Source organism: Bubalus kerabau, chromosome 22 (genome assembly GCF_029407905.1).
Source record: "Bubalus kerabau isolate K-KA32 ecotype Philippines breed swamp buffalo chromosome 22, PCC_UOA_SB_1v2, whole genome shotgun sequence".
NCBI lineage: Eukaryota > Metazoa > Chordata > Mammalia > Artiodactyla > Bovidae > Bubalus > Bubalus kerabau.
The window spans coordinates 5399480-5413556 of NC_073645.1; the positions used below are offsets into that span (position 1 = coordinate 5399480).

Below are 14077 nucleotides of genomic sequence, written 5' to 3' on the forward strand. Positions count from 1 at the left end.
TCTTTGATATACTTTATTGGAATGAATAAAATATTTCTTTTAAAAGAACTATGATTAATAGCAATATCTGATTCAAAGTGAAAATGAAAGTCACTCAATCATGTCTGACTCTTTGCAACCCCATGGACTCTTCACTTCTCCAGGGTATCTTCCCAACACAGGGATCAAACCCAGGTCTCCAGCATTGCAGGCCGATTCCTTACCAGCTGAGCTACCTGGGAATCCCAAGAATACAGAGTGGGTAGCTCAAATAATCAGATAGTATTATCAGAGAGTATTATCTGATTATTTGAATTAATAAAGCAAAAGAAGGCAAGAAAATTATTTTAGAAATATGCATGTTTAATTACATGTATTACATTACATTACAGTCAATTACATTACATTCTTATCATAATTACAATTTTATATATATATATGTATGTATGATATATATATATATATCAAATTTTCAAAATTAGAGGGTAAATGTCAATAATGTTAATGGTATTTTGAATGATAAATTTACAATTTTATATATATATATGTATATATGATAGATATATATATATATATATCAAATTTTCAAAATTAGAGGGTAAATGTCAATAATGTTAATGGTATTTTGAATGATAAATTTACCTGTTAATTCCATCAGAAAAAATAATGTAGGAGGAGTGAGAAAGCTATAAGGGCAAGGAAGGAAAAAAAAGTAGATGCAGAAAAAACTCAGAAAATAAAAAAATATTCTTTGTCAAGTTTTTTTTTTTGTTTTTTCCTTAAGGAAGGAAACTACATTTCTACCAGTAGAAATCAGCATAAGATGTAATAATACACAATGTTCCATTTCTGACAAGCACTTTTAATGAGAGTGACTTAGAGCACTGGTGGGGAGAAGGCAATGGCACCCCACTCCAGGACTGTAGCCTGGAAAATCCCATGGATGGAGGAGCCTGGTAGGCTGCAGTCCATGGGGTCGCTAAGAGTTGGACACGACTGAGCAACTTCACTTTCACTTTCCACTTTCATGCATTGGAGAAGGAAATGGCAACCCACTCCAGTGTTCTTGCCTGGAGAATCCCATGGACGGAGAAGCCTGGTAGGCTGCCGTCCATGGGGTCGCACAGAGTCGGACACGACTGAAGCAACTTAGCAGCAGCAGCAGCAGCAGTAGAGCACCTCTTCCTTCAGTAGAAGAGATAACCAAATTATCTCTCACAATCCCTTTAGTGATGGCTGTAAAAGGGAAATAGAATACAAGTCATAAGGAAGAATTCTTACCTACACAAGTTAAATTACAGCTTCTCTGAAGTAAGATACTATGACCTAACATATTTATTTTAGTGTAATTCATTCCCTGCCTTGCTCTCAGTATCACTCAAATTGATTGCTTAATGAATAAGAAGTCAATGGAAACTTCTGCAAAAAGAGATAATACAGTACTTTTCATGGTTTTATTATTTTAAAAATAATTCCATTTATTCTCAAATGGAGAGGGAATATGATATTATATGCTGAGCTTAATTAATCATTAATAAAACTGTGCTTAAATCCTAATTTTATCACTAATTTGTCCACAGCAAGTTCACTCAAACTTTCTTGGCACAATTGCTTCATGAGGGGACAGGGTTGGGGGTTGAAGATGCTGATAGATAAGTTGCACCATCTTTCATGTTTCATTGATCTATCTTTCTATCTATCTTTATATTGAAAATTTTACTGTTCATTGCATATATGTATTACATATATTTATCCTACACATAAACTACTGCATAACAAATGACCATAAACTTAATGGCATAAAATAAAGCATATTTATTATCTCATAGCTCCCATGGATCAAGAATCTGGGCCTGACTTGCGGGGGGGTGGGGGGCGGTTCTCTGTTTAGGGTCTCACAAAGCTGAAATCAATGTGTTCTTATCTGGACATTCAACCAGGGAAGGGTCCATTCCTAAACTCCCTCAGGTTGCTGGCAAAATGCATTTCCTTATGGCTATACAATTCATGACAGCTTGCTTCTTCAGGCAGCAATGGCAAGCAAAAGTTTCTGCTTCTTCAAGTAACAACTTCAGGAACGGCCTAGACTCTCTTTTATAATCTCACCTAATTACACCAGGCCTACCCAAGAAATTATCTCTTTTGACTAACTCAAAGTCAACTGATTAAAAAGTCAACCTTAATTATATGTGCAAAATCACTTCACTTTTGCCATGTAACAAAATCCCTGGGTTGATACACCATCAATCTTGTAATATTTTGTTAGATGCAGATCACAGGTCCTGCCTACACTCAAGGGGAAAAAATTACACACAGACATAAATATTAAGTGGCAAGAATCATGGGAGCCTCCTTAGGGTATGCACATCACAATAAGCACTGTGCTAAACCTTAGGATTGGGAAACAGGAGTAAAACAATACAGTTTTCCAAGTGTTTATAATATAGTTGGAAACCCAAGGAAGCACACATACAGGTTTGTAGGGATCACTGATACCATGATAGATGGGCTATGAATAAGTGATTTCATTCTATCTGGAAACAGAACAGAATAGGGTTCTTAGAAAAGGGAATAGTTGTCTTGGATCTTAAAGTCTTGCCTATAGACAAGATAGCAAGTAGATTTAAGTAGTGGATCAAGAAACTCCAAAATACGTAAGATGGTATATCATGTGTGTCAGAGCAAAAGAGTTTGATCCTTCTTTCATTAGTGTAATGATTATACTTGAACCTGTAAAATATGTGTGTGTGCATGCTAAGTCACTTCAGTCATGTCCAAGTCTTTGAGATCCTATGGACTCTAGCCCTCCAGGTTCCTCTGTTCATGCATTTCTCCAGGCAACAATACTGGAGTGGGTTGCCATGCCCTCCTCCAGGGGATCTTCCCTACCCAGGAATCGAACTCACATCTGACTGTGTCTCCTGCATTGCAGGTGGATTTTTTTATACACTGAGCCACCTGGGGAGCCTGTAAACTATTTATAGAGTGTACAAATCAGGATATGTAGTGCTTTCTGTATGGTGAATTGTGATTACCAAATCTCTACCTTAGGGGTGAGACTCTCCTTACCCAAATTGCTGGAACTTTTGGCTTCTGATAGCTCAAAGTTGAGTCTCTCTGTGGAAATTGCTTTTAGCCAGAAGAAGCTACTTCTACCAAGGTTATATCCCATTGCTGGCAGCAGCTCATACCCCATGACTGGATGATACAGTATAAAGATACTTGCTCCAATTCAAATCATGTGAAAGAATGTGTGACACATTGTTCAAAAGATGGCTACAATTGCTTTCATGTTCCCTTACAATGTGTCTTTGCTACTTCTCTCATCACCAAGAGGGGGCATCTATTTTATGTCCCACTAAATATGAAAGGACTCTGTGACAGATTTTGACTCCAAATATGGCTCTTTCAAGTTCCATACCTCAAGAAGACTTACAATTTATGTGTTATCCCCTTGGAACACCAAATCAAGAACACTATGTTATAACTGGGATGAAAATCGAGACAGACAGAAAAAGCAGAAGAGAATTTAAGGCTGTCAGTAGATAGTGGAGATAGGGAATGTACATTTGGCCATATACAGAATTTTTGGCAATACTCTCACTAACTTTGAAGAGATAAAGTTCATGGAGATCAGTGATTCAGACTCCTTAGGGATTATAGAGTAAAACAATATGTAAGTGCAGGTACCAACTTAGGATGAAGGAACTAGAATGGGTATTAGAAGAAGGGAATGATGAATATCAGTTGCAGCTTCTGAGACTTTATATGTCCTACTTACCTTCTACTTACAATTTGTCCCAGGATAAAGGTTAATCAGAATTCTAGCAAAACTGGTCCCTTATATAAAACAAGTCACAAACAGTGAACTATAGTGGATGCTGTACTGTATCATTCAGATTCTCTTGCAGTGTGGAAGCATTTATTCCCACAGCAGATGGGAGTGTTAGGTACTGTGGTTTACAGCTTAGTCCCTCTCACAAATCTCCCTGAGGAGGCAGGAGTTACCTTGTTCAAGGGTACCCCACCCACGATAGTCAATAACCAATGATGATTAATGTAGAAGCACAAAGCCTGGGTCCAGAGATGCCCAGAGACCTCCAGGGCATCTCTGAGGGTCATTTGAGCAGTGAGAATCTCTTTCTTTGCTTAGGAGTACCACATGAAGTACAGAACTATAAAGAAATGGACTGGCACATTATCCTCTTTGTGGATGAAGCTTTGTATTTCATGTTTTATTTTATCCTACTAAATTTTACCTTTCAGTGCCCTTGCTCAGCTCATCTAGGAGAAAATGTGACCTGTTACACAGTGCCTTTAATTGTCAAAATTAGATGTCACCTTCTTATTGTCACTAATGTAGAGATTCACTGTCAAGGGGTTACTTCTGCACCAAGGTCCTTGGCTAGAGAGCACGGCTTGTAATTGCTCTTGGCACAATGTGAGTAATGTGGATAACAGATGAATCAGAAAGCCCCAAAAACAATACATAGAAGAAGAAAATGGTCTCCAAAATGTGGTATAGTCAATTCTGAGCATTTTGTTGAATAAGCAGGTCATGCACTATGATTAAAACAAAATATGTATAAGTATACAGATGCTCTGTATAAGATGTCAAGATAAATGACTACACTTTTTGTTATGAATCAGATATACTAAAATAAACAGGTTGCATTAATGTACTTGTTTCAAATGTGCTTTAGAAATAATACAAAATGCACAATGACTAAAAGTTCACATAAATACTTGTAGAATATTTTAACATAAACTTCTGGACAAAAAGAAAATCTATTATAATGGCAGAATGTAAATTTCATATTGCCCTCTGTGAAAAAATAGTACTTTTACTGTTCATCACTTTTTTTTTATTTTATTTTATTTTTAAACTTTACATAACTGTATTAGTTTTGCCAAATATCAAAATGAATCCGCCACAGGTGTACATGTGTTCCCCATCCTGAACCCTCCTTTCTCCTCCCTCCCCATTCCATCCCTCTGGGTCGTCCCAGTGCACCAGCCCCAAGCATCCAGTATCGTGCATCGAACCTGGACTGGCAACTCGTTTCATACATGATATTTTACATGCTTCAATGCCATTCTCCCAAATCTTCCCACCCTCTCCCTCTCTCACAGAGTCCATAAGACTGTTCTATACATCAGTGTCACTTTTGCTGTCTCATACACAGGGTTATTGTTACCATCTTTCTAAATTCCATATATATGCGTTAGTATACTGTATTGGTGTTTTTCTTTCTGGCTTACTTCACTCTGTATAATAGGCTCCAGTTTCATCCACCTCATTAGAACTGATTCAAATGTATTCTTTTTTGAACAGCTTGAGCTGAATAGTAACTTCTTATTAACATCTTAGGGCAGTCAGTGATTCTGTAATTGATTCTGTAATTATGTGACATATGAACAAAGTAAGGTGCATTTTGAAAGCTTGACAGGGACCAAGGCAGTCTTAGCATTTCCTCTAGCTTGACTATAATTTTAGTTAGGCTTCTTTCTCACTTTAGGACCTGGCCTTCCTTTTTTAGAGCATTTACATTAGAAAACTTCATTGTCAATTCTTTCTCTGCCCCTCTGAGATGTAAATCTTCTTAAAAGCCTCTTGCCAGTTTTACAACTGAGGAATGTCTTATGCAAGGAGCTGGGAGTCATCCTTTTGAATTGTAATCATCAAGGGAGATAGAGCTCCTATTTCTAAGTCTCTCTGGATGGGTAGAAGCCTAACTGGAGGTTAACTTGCACCAAGTTTTGAAACTATCTTCTCTCTTGAAGACAGGAGAAAGTTTTTCTTTGTGTGCATCCTTGGTCGCTCAGTTGTGTCCAGCGCGTTACAACTTCGTGGACTGTTGTCCACCAGACTTCTCTGTCCATGGAATTTTCCAGGCAAGAATACTGGAGCTGGTTGACGTTTCCTACTCCAGAAGATCTTCCTGACCCAGGGATTGAACTGAGGTCCCTTGTGGTCTCCTGCGTTGGCAGGCAGACTCTTTACCACTGAGCCACCTGGGAAGCCCATTTTGTTTTTTCTTTAGACAGGCCAATTAACAAGTACAAATGACTTGTCATCCTTCCCAGCTTCGGCGTTTAAAGGATCTTTTACCCTTTGTTTCAACAAAGTTGAAATCAAAATGAGTTCTTGTCTCTCTCCTTTATTTGTAAGAAACTTGTATAGTCTTCTTTGCCTTTGACAACAGATATCTTTAAAAATATATTGAAATACTGCAACATACACTTCTTATAAATCAGAAAATTGGAAAATTTGAGTTTTATATCAGAGAGTGGCTTAGCAATAATTGCACAGCATTTCTTACCTTTAGGACGGATTACTCGGTAGCAGATTAGAGACATACCAGAAATTAGGACCTCATCCAAAGAATCAGAAAGGCTTTCAAAGAGAATGTGTATCTCAATAGGCACATAAGGATCAGCCTTTGAGAATGAAAACAGAGCCAGCCACAGTGTCTCAACAAATTCTGGGGAACACAGATTGTGAACTTTTTGATTAAAATTTCACTAAACATCTAGTGAGATTATTACAGGGTGCCCACTATTTGTCTGTTTCAGATTCTTCTCATCCATGCTACAGTAGTCATTATCTTTACAGTTAGAGTGTACACATAGACGGGAACATTCCATTGCTATAATACCAAGGTTGGATTGCAATATTGCCTTTCATTTACATAAGTCACAAAGTTATCAATAAGCTTCAGTATCTCTGATTTTTCTCTATGACTTGCCCTATGCATATCAATGAATTTAATGGCATATTTAGCTGAAAATGTAAATACTCTCTATTTCTGTAGCCTAAAATTACCTGATAGTTTTGCCATGTCCAATGATTGCTCTGAAAGAGATCATGGATTGTTCTTAAACTTGAGATAATAACAGATCTCCTGAGAACATAATCAAGTTATAGACTTCCTTCCCCACCAAACTACACATCCAATAAATGTTAGGAGATTCAGATCTCTCCTACCACAGCAACTTTTACCACAGGAAAAGATTTGTTAATACACCCCCCCTTGAATTGAAATCTATGACAGGACTGAACAAAATCAAATAAGTCTCAGAATTAAGACTCAGAGTCTGGCTCCTAATCCCTAAAATGTGCACTTTCTAATACCACCACCATCAACAATAAGTTTAAATATCAACTTTCTTACTTTAAATTCCTCACAGAGCCACAAAACTGACAGAATTTAACTTATATTTGATGACTTCAAGCCTTGGAGTGAAACTATTTCTCAGAATTTTTTTCGTTTTGTTCAAAGTCCTGACTCTCCATGGCCTCTCCTTAGAGAATGCTTCCTCCATTTTATTGATCATTTTGGTTTTTCTACTCTACCACCATATTTTCATTTTCCTGAGTTAATGTGAGATCTGTGTTTGGTCCAATAACGCACAAGCCGAAGGATACAGTGAAAACTATTATCAACAATCTGCATTATATATTTAGAAACATGTAGATTTAAAAGGAAAAAACAAGAAGAATTGAACTCAGGGTAGCAGTGCTGAAAAAGACTTCATGATTTACTTAGATAGCAATATTTAAAAATGTGTCTCGATTTCTTTAAAATATGACTTCTTTGGAAGTTATTTTTAAATGCCAAAGACTTGATGCTTTTGAACTGTGGTGTTGGAGAAGACTCTTGAGAGTCCCTTGGACTGCAAGGAGAGCCAACCACTCCATTCTGAAGGAGATCAGCCCTGGGATTTCTTTGGAAGGAATGATGCTAAAGCTGAAACTCCAGTACTTTGGCCACCTCATGCGAAGAGTTGACTCATTGACAAAGACTCTGATGCTGGGAGGGATTGGGGGCAGGAGGAGAAGGGGACGACAGAGGATGAGATGGCTGGATGGCATCACTGACTCGATGGAAGTGAGTCTGGGTGAACTCCGGGAGTTGGTGATGGACAGGGAGGCCTGGCGCGCTGCAATTCATGGGGTGGCAAAGAATTGGATACGACTGAGAGACTAAACTCAACTGAACTGATGGCAAATTTGATTAGTCCTTCCTCTACTTTTCCAAGAGACAAATTCTACTTTGACTTTTTAAAACATTGTTTCAAAGCATTAGCATTTCCCCTCCAACTTTAAATTTCAGTTCTTCAAATATTTTATTTGATTTGCTCAATAAAAGATTTTAAAAGAAAGGAAAAATATATATTCTTTATCAATGTATATTTTCAGTTTTCCCTTTTGAAATACAGATCTTCACGACCCAGATAATCACGATGGTGTGATCACTGACCTAGAGCCAGACATCCTGGAATGTGAAGTCAAGTGGGCCTTAGAAAGCATCACTATGAACAAAGCTAGTGGAGCTAATGGAATTCAAGTTGAGCTATTTCAAATCCTGAAACATGATTCTGTGAAAATGCTGCACTCAATATGCCAGCAAATTTGGAAAACTCAGCAGTGGCCACAGGACTGGAAAAGGTCCGTTTTCATTCCAATCCCAAAGAAAGGCAATGCCAAAGAATGCTCAAACTACTGCACATTTGCACTCATCTCACATGCTAGTAAAGTAATGCTCAAAATTCTCCAAGCCAGGCTTCAGCAATACGTGAACCATGAACTTCCTGATGTTCAAGCTGGTTTTAGAAAAGGCAGAGGAACCAGAGATCAAATTGCCAACATCCACTGGATCATGGAAAAAGCAAGAGAGTTCCAGAAAAAACATCTATTTCTTCTTTATTGACTATGCCAAAGCCTTTGACCGTGTGGATCACAATAAACTGTGGGAAATTCTGAAAAAGATGGGAATACCAGACCACCTGATCTGCCTCTTGAGAAATTTGTATGCAGGTCAGGAAGCAAGAGTTAGAATTGGACATGGAAGAACAGACTGGTTCCAAATAGGAAAAGGAGTCCATCAAGGCTGTATATTGTCACCCTGATTATTTAACTTATATGCAGAGTACATCATGAGAAACGCTGGGCTGGAAGAAGCACAAGCTGGAATCAAGATTGCCGGGAGAAATATCAATAACCTCAGATATGCAGATGACACCACCCTTATGGCAGAAAGTGAAGAGGAACTAAAAAACCTCTTGATGAAAGTGAAAGTGTAGCATGAAAAAGTTGGCTTAAAGCTCAACATTCAGAAAACGAAGATCATGGCATCCAGTCCCCTCACTTCATGTGAAATAGATGGGGAAACAGTGTCAGACTTTATTTTTTTGGTCTCCAAAATCACTGAAGATGATGACTGCAGCCATGAAATTAAAAGACGCTTACTCCTTGGAAGGAAAGTTATGACCAACCTAGATGGCATATTCAAAAGCAGAGACATTACTTTGACAAGAAAGGTCCGTCTAGTCAAGGCTATGGTTTTTCCTGTGGTCACGTATGGATGTGAGAGTTGGACTGTAAAGAAGGCTGAGCGCCAAAGAATTGATGGTTTTGAACTGTGGTGTTGGAGAAGACTCTTGAGAGTCCCTTAGACTGCAAGGAGATCCAATCCGTCCATTCTGAAGGAGATCAGCCCTGGGATTTTTGGAAGGAATGATGCTGAAGCTGAAACTCCAGTACTTTGGCCACCTCACGTGAAAAGTTGACTCACTGGAAAAGACTCTGATGCTGGGAGGGATTGGGGGCAGGAGGAGAAGGTGAAGGCAGAGGATGAGATGGCTGGATGGCATCACTGACTCAATGGACGTGAGTCTGGGTGAACTCCAGGAGTTGGTGATGGACAGGGAGGCCTGGCATGCTGCGATTCATGGGGTCGCAAAGAGTCGGACACAACTGAGCGACTGAACTGAACTGAACTGACTGAATATCCAAAGGGTCATACACGAAATGGCTCTAAGACTCTGCACTTGACACTTAACACAATCAATTTTGAATCGCTGAAGCTGATAGGTAAGAACCATAGAATGAAAGTTTCAAGTATGTGAATTAGTTTTGTTTTGATCTTTACTCTTTGATCCAGGATTATAAGATATTAGATTTGCACTGAATTTCAAATAACTTTCAATATTAATAATAGATATTATAAACAACTCAAATAGTACATTTATATATTAGAAATGATAGTTCCTGATGAATTCAAGTTTTACCAAAGCAAGAAAATTTCATATATATCAGCAAATTAAAATAGCAGCATTTGAAAAAAAATAATAAGTTTGGGATCTTTGATTAAACATTTGAATTAGAAATCTAAATTAAGGAGGCTGAACTTTTTTTTCGGAAAATCAATGGCCATATAAGTAAACATTTTAAACACTAGATATTATTCCAGTTACTATGGCTATGTGTCAAATCACTCCCAGTGTTAGTAATATGAAACACCAATTATTTAATTTGCTAATGAATCTCTGATTTGGGTAGTACTTGGCATGGGCAGCTTGCCTTTACTCTGCATAGTGGCTCAAAAGCAGAGGATAAAGTCATCTGAATGTTCACTCACCACATGTCTGACAGTTGATGTTGGGATAACACAAATAGTTAGAGACTACAAAAGACTGGGGCTTTTTGGACAGCCCAATCTTTATGTGGTCTCTCCGTGTGATACCTTCAGCACAGAAACTTCAGGGAACCAGACATTTTATGTGTTGGCCCAGGGATCCAGTGGTGCTTGTTCTGTGAGAGAGAACCACACAGAACTATGATGACTGCTTAGAATTAGTCTTGGGAGTCAGGTAGCATTGGTTCTGCTCTACTGTACTGGTCAACACAATTACAAAGTGTACCTGAGGGGAGAAAACTCAGACCTCTAGCTCTCAATCTGAAGAAAGTTAGTGTCATATTTCAAGAATATTTAACATGGGATATATACTGGTACGGGGCTTCCCAGGTAGCTCTAGTGATAAGGAACCCACCTGCCAATGCAGGAGACTTAAAAAATGCAGGTTTGATCCCTGGATAGGGAAGATCCCCTAGAGGAGCGCATGGCAAGCAACTTCAGTATTCTTTCCTGGATAATCCTGTGGACAAAGCAGCTACAGCCCATTCAGTCACAAAGAGTTGGACATGACTGAAGCGACTTAGCATGCATGCATTCATGTAGTAGAAGAGCAATATTTTGGAAAATACTATTTTTCTGTAAATGATTAAGCCTACTTCTTGAGATTTATTTAACTTATTTGACAACTAGGTTTAATATTATGATGTTCTGGTTTGAAGAATTCATGGGAATTAAAAAAAGTTACTGATCCCTTAGCACAGCATCTTATGTTAAATATGTGAAGCACAGCACCTTATGTTATTCTCTCAATAACTTTATGAGACACTTTCTAAAGTTTTTCTCATTTTGTAGATTAGAAAACAAAGATTAAGTAAGGTAAATAATTTTCCATAGGTATATGATGGATTTACACTTTGAATTCATATTTGAGTTCCGTTCATAATCTTACCAGCTCTGTTACACTATCTTGATCCTTTCAGTTCAGTTTAGTCGCTCAGTCATGTCCAACTCTTTGTGACCCCGTGAACCACAGCACGCCAGGCTTCCCTGTACATCACCGACTTCCAGAGTCCACCCAAACCCATGTCCATTGAGTCAGTGATGCCATCCAGCCATCTCATCCTCAGTTGTCCCCTTCTCCTCCTGTCCTCAATCTTTCCCAGCATCAGGGTCTTCCAAATGAGTCAGCTCTTCACATCAGGTGGCCCAAGTATTGGAGTTGCAGCTTCAAAATCAGTCCTACCAATGACACCCAGGACTGGTCTCTTTCAGGATTGACTGCTTTAATCACTTTGCTGTCCCAGGGACTCTCAAAAGTCTTCTCCAACACCACAGTTCAAAAGCATCAATTCTTTGGTGCTCAGCTTTCTTTATAGTCCAACTCTCACATCCATACATGACCACTGGAAAAACCATAGCCTTGAATAGATGGACCTTTGTTGACAAAGTAATGTCTCTTCTTTTTAATATGCTATCTAGGTTGGTCATAACTTTCCTTTCAAGGAGTAAGCTGCAATCACCATCTGCAGTGATTTCATGGCTGCAATCACCATCTGCAGTGATTTTGGAGCCCAGAAAAGTAAAGTCAGCCACTCTTTCCCCATCTATTTACCATGAAGTGATGGGACTGGAGATCAGTTGAGAAATAACTCCAGAAAGAATGAAGGGATGAAGCAAAGCAAAAACAATACCCAGCTGTGGATGTGACTGGTGTGAGTTGGTGATGGACAGGGAGGCCTGGCATGCTGCGATTCATGGGGTCACAAAGAGTCGGACACGACTGAGAGACTGATCTGATCTGATCTGATCTGATGGGACTGGATGCCATGATCTTAGTTTTCTGAATGTTGAGCTTTAAGCCAACTTTTTCACTTTCCTCTTTCACTTTCATCAAGAGTCTCTTTAGTTCTTCACTTTCTGCCAAAAGGGTGGTGTCATCTGCATATCTGAGGTTATTGATATTTTTCCCACCAATCTTGATTCCAGCTTGTGCTTCCTCCAGCCCAGTGTTTCTTATGATGTACTCTGCATATAAGTTAAATAAGCAGGGTGACAATATACAGCCTTGACGTACTCCTTTTCTGATTTGGAACCAGTCTGTTGTTCCATGTCCAGTTCTGACTGTTGCTTCCTGACCTGCATACAGGTTTCTGAAGAGTCAGGTCAGGTGGTCTGGTATTCCCATCTCTTTCAGAATTTTCCACAGTTTATTGTGATCCACACAGTCAAAGGCTTTGGCATAGTCAATAAAGAAGAAATAGATGTTTTACTGGAACTCTCTTGCTTTTTTGATGATCCAGCGGATGTTGGCAATTTGATCTCTGGTTCCTCTGCCTTTTCTAAAACCAGCTTGAACATCTGGAAGTTCAGGGTTCACGTACTGCTGAAGCTTAGCTTGGAGAATTTTGAGCATTACTTGACTAGCGTGTGAGATGAGTGCAATTGTGTGGTAGTTTGAGCATTCTTTGCATTGCCTTTCTTTGGGATTGGAATGGAAACTGACCTTTTCCAGTCCTGTGGCCGCTGCTGAGTTTTCCAAATTTGCTGGCATATTGAGTGCAGCATTTTCACAGCATCATTGTTTAAGATTTGAAATAGCTCAACTGGAATTCCTTCACCTTCACTAGGTTTGTTCATAGTGATGCTTCCTAAGGCCCACTTGATTTCACATTCCAGGATGTCTGGCTCTAGGTGAGTGATCACACCATCGTGATTATCTGGGTCATGAAGATCTTTTTTTGTATAGCTCTTCTGCGTATTCTTGCCACCTCATCTTAATATCTTCTGCTTCTGTTAGGTCCATACCATTTCTATCCTTTATCGAGCCCATCTTTGCATGAAATGTTCCCTTGGTATCTCTAATTTTATTGAAGAGATCTCTAGTCTTTCCCATTCTGTTGTTTTTCTCTATTTCTTTGCACTGATCGCTAAAGAAGGCTTTCTTATCTCTCCTTGCTATTCTTTGGAACTCTGCTTTCAAATGGGTATATCTTTCCTTTTCTCCTTTGCTTTTCATTTACCTTCTTTTCACAGCTATTTGTAAGGCCTCCTCAGACAGACATTTTGCTTTTCTGAATTTCTTTTCTTGGGGATGGTCTTGATTCCTATCTCCTGTACAATGTCACAAACCTCCATCCATATTTCATCAGGCACTCTGTCTGTCAGATCTAGGCCCTTAAATCTATTCCTCACTTCTACTGTTTAGTCCTAAGGGATTTGATTTGAGTCATACATGAATGGTCTAGTGGTTTTCTTAAATTTCTTCAATTTCAGTCTGAATTTGTCAATAAGGAGTTCATGCTCTGAGCCACAGTCAGCTCCCAGTCTTATTTTTGCTGACTGTAAGAGCTTCTCCATGTTTGACTGCAAAGAATATAATCAATCTGCAAAGAGAACGCACTGATCATAGCAAACACCCTCTTACAACAACACAAGAGAAGACTCTACACATGGACATCACCATATGGTCAACAGTGAAATCAGATTGGTTATATTCATGGTCCCTTATTATAAGGAAAAATTTAAGAACAGCTCCATGCATATTGACCTGAGACATGAATCACAATCTACACCAACTTTTTTCTAATGAGTAAAGCAGACTCAAGAAACACTCACTGTTTACTTGCAAGGAATTTTTGGAAGGTAATATAATATTTTAAACACATCAGTGTTTCCAG

At 38.7% G+C, this 14077-nt stretch overlaps 1 long non-coding RNA gene across 1 annotated transcript in view; it reads right to left on the reverse strand.

Moving 5' to 3' along the window:
* Positions 1–581: 581 nt before the first annotated feature.
* The window catches only part of LOC129637115 (uncharacterized), a 70856-nt gene continuing 57360 nt past the window's right edge, over positions 582–14077 (reverse strand). Inside the window, exon 3 of the long non-coding RNA XR_008707341.1 lies at positions 582–1215. This is a non-coding gene — a long non-coding RNA (uncharacterized LOC129637115). The remainder of the gene's footprint in view (positions 1216–14077) is intronic.